This window comes from Coturnix japonica, chromosome 1 (assembly GCF_054131305.1).
Source record: "Coturnix japonica strain WE chromosome 1, WE-NBRP24, whole genome shotgun sequence".
NCBI lineage: Eukaryota > Metazoa > Chordata > Aves > Galliformes > Phasianidae > Coturnix > Coturnix japonica.
Genome location: NC_140663.1, coordinates 42,402,162 through 42,422,583, shown reverse-complemented (window position 1 = coordinate 42,422,583; position 20,422 = coordinate 42,402,162). Strand labels below are relative to the sequence as shown.

Genomic DNA, 20,422 nt, shown 5'->3' with positions numbered 1-20,422 from the left:
TTCCAGGCTGCTAAGTACGACTTTATTCCTTAGGAAAGTCATATACCTGTTGGTTTTTGGTATGTTTAGTTTTGTTCTTTCAGTCCTGCAGCTATGTGTCACATTTACTTCTATAGTAAATGTATTACAAAACAAAACAAATTTTGCTGTATCTTTTATAACAAATGCTCTTAGGTACATATCGGAAGAGCAGCTTGAGTAAAAAGTATTTAATTTTTAGTCTCAATTTAACAACGTGCCTTTTTGGGAATAATACTAGAATTATCCTCTATAAAACAGATTTTCAGGTTCCATTTTTAATACACACGTGCTCTATCCTGAGATTGTATGTCAAATTCTGTGTCTCTTATTCAGGCAAGGTGTGTCCAATTCAAGTAGCTCAGACCCTGGCATCTGTTATCCAGAAAACTTGTACAAACATTTTTCTAGTGGTCTGTTAGAAAATGCATACATATGTGGCATAGAAGGAATGACATCTGATTATGCTCTGCTAATACTGAAGATGGAAGAGCCACACAAGCAGAGTCATTGGGTCCCACTTATATTCCTGACATTAGTTTAGAATACCAATAAGTTTGAATACGGTTTGAATATAGGTTCTAGTAAGATATGCTATCAAAACATATTGTAAATTTCCATTAATATTTCTGTGCATCATTTCATACCATTTTGCACATAGCACCAGAAAGATTGTATCATACTCTTCTGGGAATTGAGAGATAAAGGAAAGTACTTCTGTTTTGAAGATAGCAGTAAAAGAATTAAATACTATTATAGATACTTCTGCGGAGTCCAGAGGAGACATGACAGAACTCTATATGATGTGTGAAAGCAGAAAGGTATCCAAATAATATATTAGACAAACAAGAATCTAAAAACATTAAAAAAGTAAAGGAAAAACGGTTTTGTGCAGTAAAATAACAGTCCTGCAGGGCAAGAATATGAGCCAGAAATCATAGGAGTCTCCCTATCCCGAACTTCTGTGGTTCAGTAGTAATACTATATTTTAAGTCTCCTGTAAAGCAGAGTATGTTGCTGCTTCTAGCATCATAGAGTCGTTGTAATAAGTGAAAGCTCCACTAGGTGGTCCTGGTGCTCTTCTAACAAGTATCAATGTTAGTGCACGGCAATTTTACTTTTTTTATTTTTTCCTTTTCTTTCTCCCCCCATGTTGTTCTATTAGCTATTGTGAATATGTCAGAAATTAAATATTCAGCTACATGAAAATGGCTATCTTAATAATATATTTCTTGGTTAAGTAGAGAACACTCTTGGTCAAAGGTGTGACAGTTATACAGTGAAATTCCATTGGTAATTATAGTTAGTATTTATCAGACAAACTGCTAGAGCTAGGATTTACTTAAGGCTTAAAGCTTTTCTTCTGTGAACTGTACTGTATAATCACAGTAAACTTGTAATTAGTTTCCTTTCAGTAAGGTATCATTAATCCAGTATAATTTTAAATGAGTATCCTTATTGCATATACAATGCTGCTGTCATTTAGCGTGGTGTGTGTCTGAAGAACCAAGAGCAACTCTACAATCATGGGAATTTTCTTTTTTTTATGGGCCATTGCTTAAGATAAAGGGGTGGCTTAAACAGATTTCTGCTCTAGAGCCCTGCTATGGACTACAGAACTCAGTTTGCTTCAGCTGTGCTTGCATTTTCCTAATAAAATAGCGAATTTATTTCATAGGAGTGTTAATGGGTGATATGTACAGATTATTATGGATAATATTACAGAAAATACCACAGAATCAATATGATAAACAAGGTCTGCGCATCAGATGTCTGTTGATGGAAGATGGACTTGTAGGTAGCAAATATGAGCCAATCAACAGCAGCCTTGATGATCCTTTAGAAATCATTGGCAGAACCAATGAGATCTACAGTACAACATGAATTCTCATCAGTCAGAAATGAGAGCTCAAATCATGTGCTACAGGTAATCTCAATTCATTCGCCACTAACCTTCAACCTTACATCTTTATTAATGACATCGATGAGGGAATGGAGTGCACCCTCAGCAAGTTTGCTGATGACACCAAGCTGAGTGGTGCAGTTGATACGGTGGAGGGAACAGATGCCATTCAGAGGGACCTTGACAGGCTGGAAAGCTGGGCTCGGGTGAACCTAATGAGGTTCAACACGGCAAAGTGCAAGGTTTTGCACTTGGGCCGGAAGAACCCCAGGCACCTGTACAGGCTGGGAGGAGTTGTCCTTGAGAGCAGCTCAGCTGAAAAAGACCTAGGGGTCCTGATAGATGAGAAACTTAACATGAGCCAGCAGTGCGCTCTGGCAGCCCAGAAAGCAAATGGGATCCTGGGCTCCATCAGGAGAGGGGTGGTCAGCAGGGATAGGGAGGTGATTGTCCCTCTCTACTCTGCTCTTGTGAGGCCCCATCTGGAGTACTGTGTCCAGGTGTGGAGCCCTCAGTACAAAAAAGATATGGAAATTTTGGAAAGGGTCCAGAGGAGGGCCACAAAGATGATCAGGGGGCTGGAGCACCTCCCCTATGAGGACAGGCTGAGGGAGTTGGGTTTGTTCAGCCTGGAGAAGAGAAGGTTGCGGGGTGACCTCATTGCAGCCTTTCAGTACCTGAAGGGAACTTACATCCAGGAGGGGAGTAAACTCTTCGAAAGGGCTGATAATAGCAGGACTAGGGGAAATGGTTTTAAGTTGAAGGAGGGAAGATTTAGGTTGGATGTTAGGGGTAAGTTCTTTACTAGAAGGGTGGTTAGGTCCTGGAACAGGCTGCCCAGTGAGGTTGTGGATGCCCCGTCCTTGGAGGTGTTCAAGACCAGGTTGGACGGGGCCCTGGGCAACCTGATCTAGTAAATGTGTATGTTTGGTGGCCCTGCTAGGCAGGGGGGTTGGAACTACATGATCCTTGAGGTCCCTTCCAACCCGGGTAATTCTGTGATTCTGTGATTCTGTGATTCTGTAGATATTGACTGTCAACCTGAAAATTATATTACTGAACACTCATCTTTAGAAATTTTCCGTTTTTAAGTTTATTTGTCTGTAATTTTTGTTATGCAGGCTATATCACATTTAATAAGAGTGATAACTGTTCTTAGACAAACACGGAGAAGCCATAAAACTGATAGGACAAAGTAGATATTTAAAAACAATTTTAAGTTAAAAACAGTAGTTCTTTAGAAAAAGTCAATATTAGTACCTAACAACGACACTTTCCCTCTTCACAGTCCTCACCTGGTTCTTCTCAGAACATTTTTTAAGAAGCCCTTGAAAAAATCTAGATTCTCTTTTGCTTTATTCTGTTTTCCTGCTGAATGTGCTTTACCCTGATATTACTTATTTTGTCTCAGTTGTGCTAAAACTCCTCTTGACTACTGTCTTGCTTATAACAGTATTTTATATGAAATTCTAACTACTTGGATCTCAACAGGGAGTTTTAATTAATGCCAAAAATATTCCATTTTTGTCTTTCTTACAATACTGTCACATAATCAGCAGATGAAAGGTTTAAATTTTAATGTACACTCCAGTATATCCCTTTGATTTGTGTTGTAAATACCATTCAGGCAGTCTGCTCTTACTGTTTTGCTGTATTACTATACATGCCTTAAAAGAAAAAAGACTTTAAAAGTTGATACAAAGATTTGCCAAGAATAATCTAGCTATTTGACTGTGATACATCTTTCATCATAATCCTATTTCTTTCCAGCATTTTTTCTCTTTCTCAGGAGTCTCATATTGTGATATTCAGGTTTTTGGATTGCTTTCTAAATTTGACATCAACTGTAAATTAAAGCCGGCTACTTTTTCCATTGCTCATCTGTAGACATTGCTACATTAATATTGTAAACTCCTCAGAGCAAAGATTGCTTTATTCTCTGAGTGGCACTTGGTACAGTGGCTTTCTGAATCATAATTGATGTTCTTATCCATGCCAACAGAAGAAAAAATGAGTAATTTCTATGTTTTTTTTGTTGGTGTTTTCAATTTTATTTCCATTTGATCAGGTAAAAAGCAGGTGATCTGGAATCCCTCTGCTTTCCTTCACCAACAGATTTGCTACGACTGCCTGCCTTGCAGTGCACAGGTCCCACACACCTGCTTGCCCACTGAAAGTTAGTTCATTCTTCACAACAGAATTGTTGACAGCCACTGAATCAATCCTTTCATATTTCTTAGCTTGTGAATAACTTTCATCAGCAATTCTTTGCAAGTCTTATGGTATTACAGAAATTGCACTGGGGGTGTCTCACCCCTGGTTTACTGCAGAACTCCAACACTCCACCGTACCTTGTCTGAGCATTAGTGGGGTGAAGAGGACGCCCTGTAGTTCGGCTGCAGAACCTTTCCTTGCTACTGACAATGCCTGAGCCAGAAATGAGTCAACTTTTCGTTAATATACCAACAGAACTTTCAAGCTATCTGATTTAAATCTGAACTAAGCCAATGTGTAACGCATGCCGCAGATCCATGGTACGTATACTGGAATCACTTTGCAGAAGGCTGAAAGCAGTGCTTTATCACTGGAAGTGTGGTGGAAAGAGTAGGTTTTTGAGAACAGATATACCAAGAGTCCAGAAGTGTCTGGGCTCTACATAGGTCAGGCCTCCCTGGAGCTGTGGTGCTAAGGGCTCCCATGGATCTGTCAGGACATGACCCAACAACCAGGGCCCATGTATACACAGAGCATGGAGGTGAACACCTCATCGCAAGCTTATGAAACTTAGTGAACATAGTAACTCCTTTTCTGCTCCAGTTGTTAAGAACCTCCAGAACATAATAACCTGGTTGCTTATATAATTGACATTATATCAGTAATTTTCCATATGCCATTTTGTATTTGTGATTCCAGTCTATTTAGATATTTCTGCCAGTTCATAGAGTTGAATGCAGTGACCTATTTGCTTACGTCTCTTTTGACAAAATTTGAGTATAGTAGGCATAAATCTACTTTGCTGGGGATTGCTGATGCACAGATGTAGCAGGTAATCATTTTTTATTGTGAATCTCTTTAGAACATAGTTAATGTTACAGGTATATTTTGAACATTTCTACTTGGTTCCTTTTGTCAGATATGTGACTTCTTCCTTTGCGTGAGAGAATCCAAGTCTTTCTTGCCATAGATAGCTTTTAGCTATCTATACACCTTATTTATAGCAAAGACATTCCCTAGATATATTCAAATGGGAAATGAGGAAAATTGTGTGGAACAACTTCTGCACTGCATAAACATCATTTTAACTTAACACAGACTCTTGATAAACAATATTACAGTATTTAAAGACATACTGCAGCACTGTTGATTTACTGTGTGATGATGCTTTTGACGTGTTCAAAGGCTACCATAAAATGGGTAATAAAAGTTGCACAAAGTACATATCCAAATTCTGTGTAACTGAGCTCTGTCCCAGCAAAAAATTACCTTGTTACCTCTCAGTTGTGATCTCTATTGTAGTGGTCAGGGATGAGAGCAATATGTGCATCACAGCAGTGATAGAGTGTTGAGTAATATGCCAGAAAACTGATGTTTTTCAGGTGGCGAATTAAATAGCATAAAGTAAGTACTAATTAAGTTGCATGAAGGATGCTCTGAAAGTAATGTTTCCCATCTTATTATGTTAGCCTGTGACATCAGAGGCAGATGGTGGCAGTATGGCTGTAGAGGTTGAACCTTCTTGACAGTATTCCATTATGTTTTGTTGCTGTGCGAGAGATGGCAGCAGAGGGGCAGTCTGACAAAACAGTGTCTGACATAGAAGTGTGTATGAAGCAAAAGTGTGTCGCTGAATTCCTTTGTGTGGAAAAATTTGCACCCACTGACATTCACTGATTCTTGCTAAACACTTATGGAGACCAAACAGTGCATGTGAGCACAGTGAGGCCATGGGTGATGTGTTTCAGCAGTGATGACAGCGACTTGAAGGACAAGCCATATTTTGGACAGCCATGCACATCTTTAATGCCACAAAATGAAGACCATCTTAATTAGTTTACTTATATGAATCAGTATATTATCACCAGGGAAGTGTGCCAGAGCTGAAAATCTTCAGTGTGTTAGAAACAATGGTGGCAATGTTGGAATATCACACAGTTTGCACCAGGTGAGTCCCACGAAGGCTCACAGAGTAACTGAAAGAACACCATACACAAGTTTCTCAGGACATATTGAATCAATATGAGGCTGAAGGTGAATTTCCTGGATTGCACTATTATCAGTGTTGAGTCGTGGTGTCACTATTACAAGCTGGAGTCAAAACAGCAGACCATGGAATGGCAACATGTGAATTCCCCACTGAAGAAAAGGTTTAACACACAGCCCCCAGCAAGTAAAGTTATGTGAGCTGTCTTTTGTGTCAGAACAGGAGAGATCCTCCTGGATTTTCTGGGACTTGGACAAACCATCAGCAATGCCTACGAAACTGAAGTCAGGCTTGAGAAGTCAGCCTTTCTTTTGAAACGTGAAAAAGCCAGACCCCACACCACACTGGAGCACACTGCTCATCTAGACTGAACTGCCCAGCCACACCCATTTCTTAATCCTTATTTGGTGCCTTCTGAATTCCATCTGTTCTGACTGATGAAAGATGGACTGTGTGAGTGACATTTTCCTGGTAATGACACCATCATAGCAGCTGTGAAACAGTGGGTCACATCCCGTGGTGCAAATTTTTGCAATTTCAGCATACAGGCTCTTCTTCATAACTGGCAAAAAGCATAGAATCATAGAATCATTAAGGCTGGAAAAAACTAAGATCATCTAGTCCAACCATCAACCCCACCATGTCTACAAACCATGTTCTTCAGTGCCACGTTCACACAGTTCTTGAACACCTCTAGGGATGGTGACTCCACCACTAACTGGGCAACCTGTTCAAATGCAGCACCACTCTTTCAGATGATAAATTCTTCCTGATATCAAACCTGGACCTCCCCAGTGCAACTTAAAGCCATTACCTCTTGTTCTTATGCTAGTTAGATTGGAAAAGAGGGTAACTCCCAAATGCATAGCTAACAGTGGTGACTATGTTGAAAAATAGTGTTTTGTAGCAGAGAATTTGCTCTATCAAATAGTGTTCTTAAAATAAATAGGAGGCATTACTTTCAGAGAAACCTGCATCTATTATTTTAAGGGAGATTTAGAGAATGCTAGAAATAAAGAGACTGAGTTAGATTGCTAACTAATCATCATTAGGGACAGTCCTCTGAAATGAAGTGATATGATTTGACTCTCACCTGTTCATCCAGAATTTCATCCTAGAAAAGCAGATGTTGAAACAAGAACGGTCCCTGGCCCTGTGAACCGTGCCTCTGAAGGTGCTAATTGCCCATCTCAAGGAGAAGGCTGTTTGTTAATCAGTGTGGAATATCAGCAGTGTGGTGCCTGGGCTTATTCCCTGGCTGTTTCACTGAGTATGTTAGCCATAAACAGAGGTATCCTTTCTGGAGTGAGCAGCTTTTCTCCACAGGCTCCAAGCACTCTAATGGGCATTACTGTTTGATCCAAAAGCTGGTTGTGATGTAGTTTCACTCAGCGGGTTGGTTGTCTGCTCCTCTCTCTTTGCTTCATAATGCAAGTTGATGGGAGCACTGACGAAAACTTGATGTCTGGTTTGGCATGCAAAAGAAGAGCTTATGCCTCATTCTCTTTCAAGTGGTCTTACTGCATTTTTGTTAGGAAAACTTCTGAGCAAACTAGCCAAGTAATCTGGTTTTGTACATACAAAATAAAATACTCTGACCCACGGTTTCAAATCACATTTGACAGAAATAAATAAATAAATGAGTATTTGAATTTATATACAACAACCTATCAATTTTAGATTTCTGATCTTTTTCTCTTGGGTGCAATGGGTGAATTAGATTTGAAGCAGTCTGTATTTGTTTTTATGAGATCTATAATTCTTTCTTTCCCTGCTGCACAAAAAGGACTGTTTTCCCAGAAGTGCTTGGAGAGAAACACCAAAAAATATGAAGCTGTAGCCTCAGCCTTTAGTTTTTGTTCATATTCTGCCTCAGTTCACTCTCCTGTGCTGCAGCAGTAGGTAAGTAAAGATATGACTCTTTTCCCATCTGGATAGCAACAGGAGATTACTGAGCCAGGAGGAGGCAGGTGCTTACTACATGTGGTGTAGTGCACTCTTTACTTAGTTGGGTTGTGCCACCTGTAATATCAGTATTCATAGTATTCATTGTTTCCCTTGGACTACAAGACTTCTGTACATGTCAGTAGTGAGTATGTAGGGTTGTTTTATGAAAGTCCTCGATCAGAAAATGCACTGCGTTTAGCATCTCAGAGAAACATTAAGAAACACTCAAAGTTTCTAATTCTGATTATTCCAAAGCATTCAGCAGCTATCACTTGGATGTTAGTCACAACGAGGATGAATGAAACCAAATGCTAAGTCCTGTCTGTCTCAGTTTGGAGAAATGAATCTCTGCAGTAGGGTGATACATCTACCTCATCCCAAGTGGGTTTTTTTTCTTAAGAGATTGTGTAGTTTCTTGCATTTGCAGAGTCTACCATGTTATTGAACACCATCAAAGAACACTCCGAAGTATTATGAAGGGAGGGCAGGTATTACAGAAAGCATTCAAAAAGTGATCAAGAAAAAGAGAACACCTGTTCTGGAAGGGAAAGCATCTCTCTGGACCTGCATGAGAGCTCACTGTAAGAAGTGAGGAAACAGAGGGCTATCAAAAGTAATGAAGCCACCAGAAAAGGTATTTTTCTTTTTAATATCATGGTTCTTATGAGTGTGTGTTTCTGTGGGAGCAGAAGTCATACTTTCTAACAGACACTGTTAGAAAATGTATACAGACAGTATACATTTTTTCATCAACAGCTCAAGCCTGCATAGGTCAATCACAACGTCCTTTTCAGTCATTTTCTTAGTTTTACATTCCACTTTAAGAAGGTGCCTTAGTTTTCAATATGCTGTTTGGACACAACAGGTATACTGGCCCCCAGAATGAATATTGAATTTCATTGTTAGCTGTCATCAAATGATACATGCCTCGCAGAATGGGAGTGTTCCTGAGAAGAAACAATAAACTTAAATTAATGTAATAGAAAACAACTAGCCTAATTCATGGCCTGTCTAGTAATTTCTCTTAATGGTCAAAAAAGGTGCTCAGATGACGGCACCAGAATAGCTGCCCAACCTTTTTTCTGTAGTTGCCAAGTTGCTAAACATTATCATGAATTTTTTCACTGTGTTGGTTTAGTAAGTTTGAATTTTATATCTTGAATTTGCTAGTACTGAAAACTAAAGCTTGCAAGGCCAGAAGGTCATCCAGATCTTATATAATTAAAGCTAACCAATGTAAACAGGACCTTCTGGATTAGGAGTATGCAAGCTTGCAGTATCTACTGTTTTAGCCTCGTTTAACATTTGGTCCGTTAACAAGGAGTATTCCCAATAAAGTGACTTATCAATATTACGTATTAGGTCCTCAGAGGATCTGAATCAGTGTTGCTCCACTGCCAACTTATCTTTCACATATTGCATATCTAATACTTGATGAGAAATGCACTACACTGAATATTGCTTTTAACTCCCTCATACCTTTGATTTCTTGTTGAGATGTTGCAGTTCGAAGTGAGAAGATACTGCATATGGTCTCACAACGACAGAAGGAAGCCAAAGGACAGGTCAGCTGTACAACAACTCTGAACTTATGGAAGAATAGAAGATCAAAGGATGATGTCTTCCCCCTTTTGTGCAAGGTGTCATGAAGGTAGCAAAATTCCAAGAGTACAAGTAAGGGGAAGAGCAGGATATGAACCCCTTTAACTTCCCATGGAGATGCTATACTCTGCATTTTAAAAAACAACAACTGAAAAACAGCAGCAAAAAGGAAAAGTGCAGAAGAAAGCTAGTTAGAAAGATAAAATAATCTCCTGGACCAATTGTCTGAAGAATGAAGACACTTTGCCGCATTCATAGCCAAGCTATGGCTATGCTTGTAGTGTCAGTGTCCCCTGTCAGGTGTGCTATACATCTAAACTGAATTAGCGGGAAAGCAGTACACTTCTGTCCCCTAGAAAAGTAGAATAAAAGCAAAAGCTGGAAAAAAAAATATTTTCTTTAAGTGCCTGTTGTCCAGTAAGATATGCAAAAATGACATGCATAACAACCCCTTCTGCAACATGCAAAACTCCAAGAGTATTCCTGGTTCTGCTCTTTGAGACAAAAGCTCTGAAAACCTCCTTGTGTACCTTTGGAAGGCAGTCTTTCAAGTCCCCATACCACCTTCCCTGCTGGCTTTTCTAATTAAAACAAAAATATAAGCAACAAACTTCTTTCTTCCCTGCTATCATTCAAACAGAAGTGTCTCTATTCTAAGATGCTTTAATATACCTAGTTGCTTTAATATACTGAGTTATCTTATATATCCTAAAGAATGGTACCCATTTTTTGTCTCCTCACTCTGCAGTGTTATCTGACTTCCTGTTTGTCATGTATCCAGTCTACTGCAGTGGCCTTTGTTTTAGGAATAGAAGTCTTTCAGGATATCCTATACTTCCAGTTCCTATTAACCTCATTTAGCTAGGAACAAGCCTGTGCTTGCATAGTTATGACATAAGAACTGTAACAGAACATGAAAAGGGAAGCACAGCTTTGCTGTCAGTGAGCAAAACCTAGGATTTTTCTTCTGAAACTATTCCCATATTTATTTCTATGGGCTGCTTTCTTGCCTTTCACATTATCGTTCCATCTTCCTTTGATGATGTAGATGTGAATGAGTGAAAGTCATCTACTGGCAAACGTTCATGTTGTGGTTTATGTGCAATGGTGAATCATGAGACTGAGTTATAGGGCAGCAATGAATTACAGGAGTCCTGAGAGTTTTCAAATTTTGCAAAAGCCATAATCAATTTTAAAACCAAAATTTGATCAGTTAATAAGTATCATCCTTGGAGTGCATAGCACTGGGCTCTCCGTTTCTCTCACTTGCTCTCTCCACTCCAAAAGTGTTCCGTCTATATGAGAGACCTGAAACCATGTCTATTCTTCTTCCTGCATTGCTGTCTTTCAGGCCATCCTTAGAGTCATCTGCTTGAATTATGGACGTGAATTTTAAAATTGCAAGCACTGAAGTAAAAATTACTCAAATAAATTGATTTTAATACATACTATTCCAGTTTTACCACCTTGCAACTGTATATAAGAAGCCTCTGTAGACCGAGAGAGAACTGTCTTCTCACATTTTCTTGGGCAGAGGCAGAAAACATTAAAAACCTGAGAGCATGCTGTCATTCCCAAAGTTCAAACTGACATCCTGGCTTCCTCTGGAGCATACCTTTAGTAGATTTGTTTTGGAGGCAATTCACAGCTCTGTCTCAAAGCCACATTAGCCATTCATTTTTTATAAGGTATGGAAATACTATCAAGTTTCCAAATTAACTGTTTCTTTTCTCACTCAGGTTTCTTTCTGTCTACAGCAAGCAATCAGTTGTAGTAGGGGTTAAGTGATCCATGCCCAGATGGCTTCACTGACTGCAGGTCTAGAGCATGAAAGATGGAGTTACATACATCTACTTGGGCTTGGGTTTCAGTTTGGATACAGCTAGCATAATTTACCTTAATGCCAAGTTAACAGTTTTAAAGGTTGCAAGTAATTTTTCTGTACAATGTGAAATTGTACAAACTGTTTATTTTGCTGCTTCATGATCTGTTTGCATAGAGATCCATGACTCTAATGTTTATCCATATACATAGTGCATATTGATTATGTGTTGATAATAATTCACTCTGTCATTTATTTATTTATTTCCAAATGAAATTAATGGAAAGCTAAAAGCAAAACATTCCTCCAATAAACTTGTTGGCACAAAGCTTGTTTTCTTCTGCTTGTACTGCATGTCACAGAGCATTATTACAGTGGTTGTAACAAAGCTGAGCTCTTTCAAAAATTATAATAAAAATGGTAAACAATGTAAAAACAAAGACTGTGTTCTGTCATATCTAAAAGTAAGCAATGCAGTTGTGAGGAAGGGTGTGTACATTGACTACTGTGTATCATACTATTCTTGCTTAGAAGTAATTTTTCTCTTCCTTCACTCATATCGGTGATGACTAAAGATTTTGAAATAATTCCTCGTGAATAATAGATTCAGTTACTTTTAGCCCTGTTTCTTCATGTGATTCTGTCATGAAGATCTTATAATTTTCCTAAATGTATTCATGAGATAATTTCCCTGAGTAAGTTCTAGTGTGTATATTGTTCACAATTGCAAATATTTGAAATTCAACATCGAAGTTGTTTTGAAGAGCTTTGATTGGGTGTGTGAGTCATACAGTATTTTGCTATTCCGAGACTGCTTAAAAGAAGCTTACAGTTTTTTATTACTAGTCGCATTTGCAAGTTCAAAATTTGTTGTGTTCTTATTCCGTAATACTCATTTTTAAAGCTTCTTTTTTTTTGTCATCTGTTCAGTTATGTGACTTCTTTGTCTGAATAGGAACACAAAATTATACTCAGAATGAGTCCAAATGTTGCTAATGTAGAGACGCAATTTTTCCAAGTAAATATTTCTGGAAATGCTTTTCAATCAGATATCTCTCTCATCATCTGGCCATTTCAAATACACTTTGACATATGTGTCTGAATTTTCTCTGAATTCCCATAAAAGCAGGGCTTTATTTGGAGTAACTTTAGAACTGGGGTACTCAAATGCTGAAAACTGGTGGAGAAGTGATTTAGAATGGGTCATTTGTAAGCTGAAGTATTTGGTGCTGCAATTTTTTGTACAGACAGCAATGCATTGCTCAATAGTCCAAAGTACCTGGATACAACTAAAAGTTCTGGTTTTGCATTGGCAGTTTTCTTACTCCCTTAAAGGTACTGGAGCTTGGACTAATACTTCTAGGATAGAATTAAGATGAGCATATGATTCGCATACTTTAAAGTTCTATAACTAAATCAAAAGTGTCTTTCTGACGTATGAGTAATTATATACAGTAATGAAAAATTAAAGCTCTGAGCCACTAATACCCCAAGGCAGCTGCTCTGTTTTGCTGATACATCATGCTGAATTAAAATGGTCACTTTTGGCCTGCTCACCTAATTCACATGCTCTCTAATGGAATGTAATACTTTATTACATTTTGGTTGACCGAACCTTTACCTCTAATAATTTGTGGAAGATACAGAAGCAAAACAAAAGCTATTGATCTCATACTCCACGCAGTGTAGTGCTTACTATATAAAGTATTTTAAAAGAAAGCTATGTATGAGAATGTGTTCATTCATGTAGTTTCCCAGTGTCATTAGTCACATCCAGCACTGCATTTAATATAATGTATTTTAACTGTAAGTACTTAAATCTATAAGAAAGACTTCAGTGGGATTTTTCACATTCAGAACTCAGAATATGCTTCAATTCTTTGTACACTTGAAACTTGGAAGCATGTACGAATTGAATATACTCTATGATTCCAACTCTTTTTGCTCTCTCTGATAACTAAAAATAAGTATATACTAGCATATCCAGAGGAAAATTACATATATTTTACAGCAAGCTGTAAGTGTTCCACTGAGTTTATTCAACTCAATTCAGTACTGTGTAACTTTCCTCCAACAGATTTCTTAAATGTCTTAATTGCCAAATATAAAGACTCTTTTCAAGTAGCATTTCTAAGATGACTTTTATCAGCAATATGGTTAGTAAAGTTAAGTGTACTGACGTTGGTGTATCTTAACTGTCGTTTTCATTCACCTCTGTACTCTCAGGCAGAAAATAACAATATATTTACAAAACTTATAACCAAATACTGCTTTCAGTTGTGTTTTCTCATTTCAAAGTAGCTATTCACTTCCCAAGTAGTTATTCTGGAAATAATTTAAAGTAATTGAGAACAGAGGATGGCCAAAGTTTCCATGTTTGTACATTTGAATTGTCTGCTTTTCATTTCTAGTAGTTGGCAGATGCTCCTTCTTGCAACCTGACACAAGTCTTTGAAGTTGTACCCACTAAATTATTGTACTGAATAAACAATAGACACATTAAAACGAAGGGTATTTTTTCAGAGCGATTCCAACACTTAGATGAGGTAACGCTCTGACAACAAATACTGTCGTTAAAACACAAAGAGATTTTATATTATGCCCTTTGTAAAGATGTGCTTAAAATTTAGCAACACTATCTAGCAACCAAAGAGAGTAATTACAGCTTTCTGCTTCTCGTACGTTGTGAATTCATTTAACAGAATAAAGACAAGGATATCCCTTATGTTTTATGATGGCTTGTTCTTCTGCCTTTTTTTCACGCAGAGGGACAACCATACCTTACATAGGATCCCAGCAGAAAAAAACCTAGAAATTCCCGGAAGCCCTGCCATCTGTTGGAGCATAGCAGGATGGGAGCTCTCAAATATGTAGGAGTTATTGGTCCATCACCTCTTCTACACTTTCTGTAAAGAACAGAAGATAACACACAGCCCTCCATTTGAATTTTGGGTAAGCCCCTTTAACATAATTCTTATACAAGGATATTGCTGGCTTACCTGAGGCCCTTTAAGATCACTAGCTTGTGATCATCATTATCTTACTGCATTAGATAAAAATAAAGGAGTGAATATGTAGCAAATTAAATGACACCAAATGAACACAGGTTTTGCAATTTGTCTTCATGTATGAGTTTCACACCCTCAGACAGTAGCTAAGGATCATTGTTATTTATCAGTTCACAAATTTGGCTGCATAAAATAAAAGTTATTCCTTCAGCAACTGAATTTACAGAGACAGTGCCCTGCTGACTCCCCTTTAATAAATAAGGCAGTTTCATCAGATATTCCTGGCCTTCTATAAAAATACTCCGTGTCTGCTTCTTTCCTCTTTAAAACAGCCTGAACAGACTGAAGAAGCAGAATGAAATGACATGAAAGTATTTCCTGTGCAGTCCTTTTCACTGTACTACTTTAGACAGATTATCATAGATATTAAGATAACCACTCTCTTTTTCAGTCGATAAAGAGAGAGCTAAGGCAAATTTGTTAAGAAGGAGCATATAGATTGAAAATAATCTTATGGCAAACGGCACAGCGAAATAAGAGTAGAAAGGTCACATTAGACAGCATCTGGGTGGATTGTGACAAGGAAGAAATTGAGACGAATGACTAGTCTTAGATTAAAGATTCTCAAAAGAGTCTTGCAGTAGAGTAATCATCATTGCAAAGGTGATTAAAATAGCACGCTTAGTCATGCTGTATCCACTAATCTGGAGATAGCACATTATTATACAGTGCTTATACACGTATGTGGTGCAAGAAGGCAGATCTGAAGAATTTAAAAATGGTATATTCCAAGTGGCTTGTGAGTCAAGTGAAGATTATGGAACACCCATTTAATTGCCACAGCTGCATTATGCACATTTCTGCATTCAAATCCTAGAATCTACTTTCCTAGCTATTTTAGCTCATTTTACCTTCATTCTCTTCACTCTCTGCTAAATGAACTGCTCAAGGTCTTCAGTGAAAAATGACTTTCTGCAGTCTTCCAGAGGAGGATGAGATGCCTCCTGCACCCAACTGGTCTGCAGCAAATCAGAATCCTGCAACATATCTCAAGAGGAAAAATACTCTGACTGAAGAAAACATTGCAGACATTAATAGGCCAATGTAGAATTATCTGCTCATGAAATCATCCTAAAATGTTTTCATCAAATTTTGTTTAACAGTTATGCTATTTAATCTATCCAACCATCTCTTTTAATACATGTAACTGATTCATAATCGGATGCACGATCTGAAAATTCCTGCATGCATATTTAGGTATTGAAAGAGATCTCCAAATGTCTCAAAGATAAACAGCTCCACGTGTGTGTTTCTTTCCACTTTACATTTATATTCTGTCATGAACATGGAGACTGAAATTCATTTAACTGAAAATATTACCATCATAAGGAACTAAGAGTGAGAAAGCAGAACTGTAAGACTGTTTATCTTTAATGCTTTTATTTCTGAGTTGATAACGATCTCAAAACTAGAAGAAAACAGTCAACATATTTAGCAAAAGTTTTTTAAAAAGTTAAGCAATTAGAAAAATACGTGTATTATCTTCAGTTCAACACTTCTGTTTCTTAATTAATCAGTGTAACAGCTAAACATGGAACATAGCTTTAGAAGGATTTATGGTACTCAGCACCGATATATTTGTGAATCCCTAATTTCTTTAGTGTTTACAAGAAACAGCGGCAATCAACTTACTTAGCAAGAAACAGTATAGCTCCATTATTCTCTCTGCTTTCTTTAATTTGTCCTATCAAGAAGTTGTGTGTGTTGGACAGGTTGCTTCTCCCCTCTGGTGTAATTATTGCACTGCTGATCACCAAACCACAGTGTGCTAAACTGTGCTGCGGAGACACAACTGAAAATTCTCAAATAAAAAATGGACAATAACCAATTCTATATATTTTTTTTTCTTTTTCATACATGATTCAGATTGACATTACCCATCTTCTTTTGTTTTATTCTATTTATTCTATTTATTTATTTATTTATTTGGTCCATCTGACACAAGAAATTCTGATGTAGTGCCTGGGAAAATGATTCCTCAGGTATAGTCACTCTCAAATTCCTTATGACAACCAGTTTTAAAGATAATCTTCCATCATTCCACTAATAAGGGGCAGATGCCTACAGAACGCAACTATAAAAAACGGTCCTAAGTTTTTATTTTTTATTAGCATGTTTCATGCAGTTTTCTCGTTGCTCCAGTTTGTGCAGTAGATGTTGATTAGTTATAAATTTGCACAAGTTATGGGACAGACTCAGATTGTCGTGTCCTTTCAGCCAAAGAAATAAAACTACTACTGACATTTGCTAGCCCTGAGATGTCAGCCCACTGTAAGGAGCAGTGCCAAATTTGATAACAACCAGAGTAAATAGGCAAGATCTTTTTCTCTCTTCCTCCTCTTCATCTGTGAAATGTATTCAACTCAAACAAGATATTGGCCTCTTCCCAGGGGATCCAGAACTTCATATCCCTCAAAGCTAATACGCTTCTATGTTCTGAAGCAATATCATGAGTATTATTCAAGAGTCAAGATACTGTCTGTTCTGCCAGAGAAAAGAAGGCTTTTGGCAGATCTTAATCATGAACCATATAACCTAATATTCTATGTTTAGAAACTTCTCATCCAGATGGTGTACATTTCCTTTTCTCATTTTAGGATTTCTTCTACTCAGTTGGACTGTTTATGTTATTCCTTCCTGTTTTTCCCTCCTTTGCTCTTCAAATAAGACTCAGAATTATTCAATGCATTTGTGGTTAAAATTCAAAGTCCTTCTCAAAGTAAAAGTCTCCCATTTGCAGTAGGTAGACTGCCTCAGGGTAAGAATCAGTATTTTTAGATATTGTAGTGCCGTTTTTCCCAGAGGACTCCAAAAATATTTCTGAAATTATTTCATAAGTACTTTGAATGTTCTGTCATTTCCTTTTATTTGAGGTGGCAGTAATTTTGATGGATTCCCGTTGCAAGGTTACATTTAAACTTCTTCACACTGATAGATTACAGTGAAGTTTTGAAAATGAGAAGTTTGAAAGGCGTTGTTCCTTTGAGACTGGAATGGCAAGAAAAGAAATCATAAATCATTATTGCATAATTGTAGGGACATATGAGAAAGAAACAAAGTTGAATAAAACTCCAAGATTGGTAAAAATGTTCATCAGAAAGGAAGGGAAGAGCTTTTTCTTCTTATATTCATGTGAGATATATCATTTTCATTCTTTTAGAGATTTCAGTAGAACTGTACTGGGGAAAAACAATACCAAAAAGCAAAGAAATAAGCATAAACACTGTCAGGTATGGAATTGAGCATGTTTTTTTCTCTTGGATGAGTTAACCCACCTCAGATTTCTGAAGGTGCACTTGATCGCAAGGTTGCAAAATCATGAGGCTGATGAAAGTTTTTATTGCTGTCTCTTTGCCAAAGTGAACCTTTGCTTTTGCTGTCACTCCAGAAGGTGAAGGAAGAATAGTGATGTGCTGAACAATACAGAAACAAGAGTGAAATGGAAAAATAGCGAAGCAAAAAATAAAGTTTGAATGGAGGGAAGTGGCAGTGAGAATCGACTTGAAGTCCAACAAAACATCCTTAGTAAAACCTTCATCTGATATTCCATTGCTTAGGCACTGACACTGCATCTTCTTGTTAGAGAGTGTTGCTCAGTGTTAGACTGCTATTCCCTCTTCCATTCCCTTTTTAATACCTGTGATTTGTAGCAAGATACTCTGATAAGACACAGAATTGTGGAAAATGGAGCACAACACAGTAGAAAAGCATTAGTATCTTAGAAGGGTGTCACCGAATCCATAAAGAACTGTACAACTTGATAATGTCTTCATAATGATGATTTCAAAAATGAATCATTGTAGCCTTGAGTTATTGCTGTTCTATTAAATCTTTGGACGGGGTCTCCAAGGCTGCAGGTAGGGGGGGTTTTGCTCTCTCTCTCTCCTACTGTCCAGTCAGTCTGATTGCAGTGAACTACCATCCTTAGGGAACTGTGCAGCACAGAGCAAAGGCTGCAGTTAACTATGTTAGTAAGCTGTGATGCTGGTTCTTCCTACACACCTTTCCTGTGATACTGGCCCAAAAATGCCCTTTGCCAATTCTTTTTGGGCTTTAGGGTACCAGCTGACAGCTGTTGTCTGATTCAACATTTATGACTGGGGAGTGTGCTTCAGACCTGGAGGAATGTTGTCTTCCAGGCATTTTACATCCTTACTGTGGGGGAACTGCATAGTTTCTACATCCTATGCAGCTTTCAGAAGAAATAGCAATTGGAAGACCCAGCAACTGGAGGCAGATGAACAGTACAAGAGCAGTGCATGATGCACAGAACCCAGAACAAGGTTCATGTTGTGGTTACTGTGATACTACAGTAGTATCAATGCCTAATAATTCTGGCGCACTTCAGTACTGTCCTTTTTAAAACTTCAGTGGTATCAGCTGTGTAATACAGCAATAAATGGCGATGTTTTATCAACACTGATGAGCATATTCATTTTTTGAGTATTGAGGAGGGGCAAACTGCTTTCAGGTCACACACATACATTTACATTTCCTTTTAGCTAGATGGACTGAGGAATTAGGAGGATCATGCAGAGCCTCTGCTTCCTATTCAGATCTGAAAACCTTCAAAGCTGACACAAGCTGTTAATATCAAGTTGTTAATACTGCCATTGGATAACTCTGGAGTGGCTGTGAAATGTATTTCATGGCTGCCATTCTAGCTTCTATATTTGTCACAAATTTTTAGTGATGTTGGTTAAAAACATTGTGTTCTCAAAGGCAAAATAATTCTCATGTCTGTAGAACTCATGCTTCCAAAAATGGCTCGAAGAATGCTGGCAGGACTGCAAGGAAGTTTGCAATGAGAACTGATATGCTTATCTGATGATGGAATGTGAACTTCGAGAGATTGAACAAAATGACCAAAAATGGTTTGAAAATATACATAGGCAGTTGGAATCGGTTATAAGGGAGAAAAACAGAGGTAAGGGTGAACATTAAAAAAAAAAAAAAAAAAAAAAAAAAAAAAAGCAATAATAAACTGATTAAAAATTACTAAGGGAAAATTAAAAAGAACAATTCACAGGAAAATTAATGATAGATAGGATCAGAAGGTGGAAAATCTCAAAATTAGTAGATAATTAATTGCTATTTACTCGCCTGAGAGAAGATTATTTTTTAACTCTATTTCTTCTCTAAGACAGTTACTGTCAAATACTGTATACCTCGACAGCTAGATCAATTGTTTTTGAAGTTCTCTTTTAACTGGAAAGACACATTACTAATATATTTTAGCTATTAAAAGTATTTTTTACACTTTCCACTTATTATTCAACAAATAGATGTGTCTTTTCTTGGAACAAAAGCCAGTCTGCATATTTTTGAATCTAGTAATAAAATACAGCAAATTCCAGTATGGGACATTACTTTTTTTAATTATTAAAGACAAAACAAGTTTCATATGAAAAACATTCATACATGTACATAACCACTGAAAATCAGCAGCAGTTTACCTAGGGTAGGTTCAGCAAGATTAGTTTTTGTTTTTTTTATATACTGGTTTCACCAAGTTTCTGCTTTTCCATGTGTTTCTCCTTCTCTCATTAGAAATGTTAGAAAGTTGGTATCTCTTAAAGAGTGCCTTTATGAGCAAAGCACTCGTGCATCCCAGAGAAGATGTGGATTCCCCATCCCTGGACATATTCAAGGCCAGGTTGGATGGGGCCCTGAGCACCCTGATCTGGTGGTTGACAGCCCTGCCCATGGCAGGGACATTGGAAATGGATGGGCTTTAAGGTCCTTCCAACTGAAGCCATTCTGTGATAACAACATACTACTCTGGACAGATATAGACCCATTAAGGGATTTTGCCATGGCAAATACTGGCGTAACTACTGAATAGAATTCCTGAAATTACA

The 20,422-nt window shown here is 37.7% G+C and overlaps 1 protein-coding gene across 12 annotated transcripts in view; it reads left to right on the top strand.

Annotated features, from left to right (window-relative positions):
• Positions 1 to 20,422, top strand: part of ANKS1B (ankyrin repeat and sterile alpha motif domain containing 1B) — a 393,118-nt gene that overhangs the window by 253,390 nt on the left and 119,306 nt on the right. The window contains exons 18-19 of one of the 12 annotated variants that reach the window (XR_014934339.1): positions 8,497 to 8,703; positions 9,567 to 11,933. The exons of 10 other annotated variants lie outside the window; for them this stretch is intronic. The gene's annotated coding sequence lies outside the window, so the exon portion shown is untranslated. Of the gene's footprint in view, positions 1 to 8,496; positions 8,704 to 9,566; positions 11,934 to 14,259; positions 14,446 to 20,422 lie in introns of those variants that run through there. One more of the 12 variants, XR_014934338.1, reaches the window with a different exon arrangement.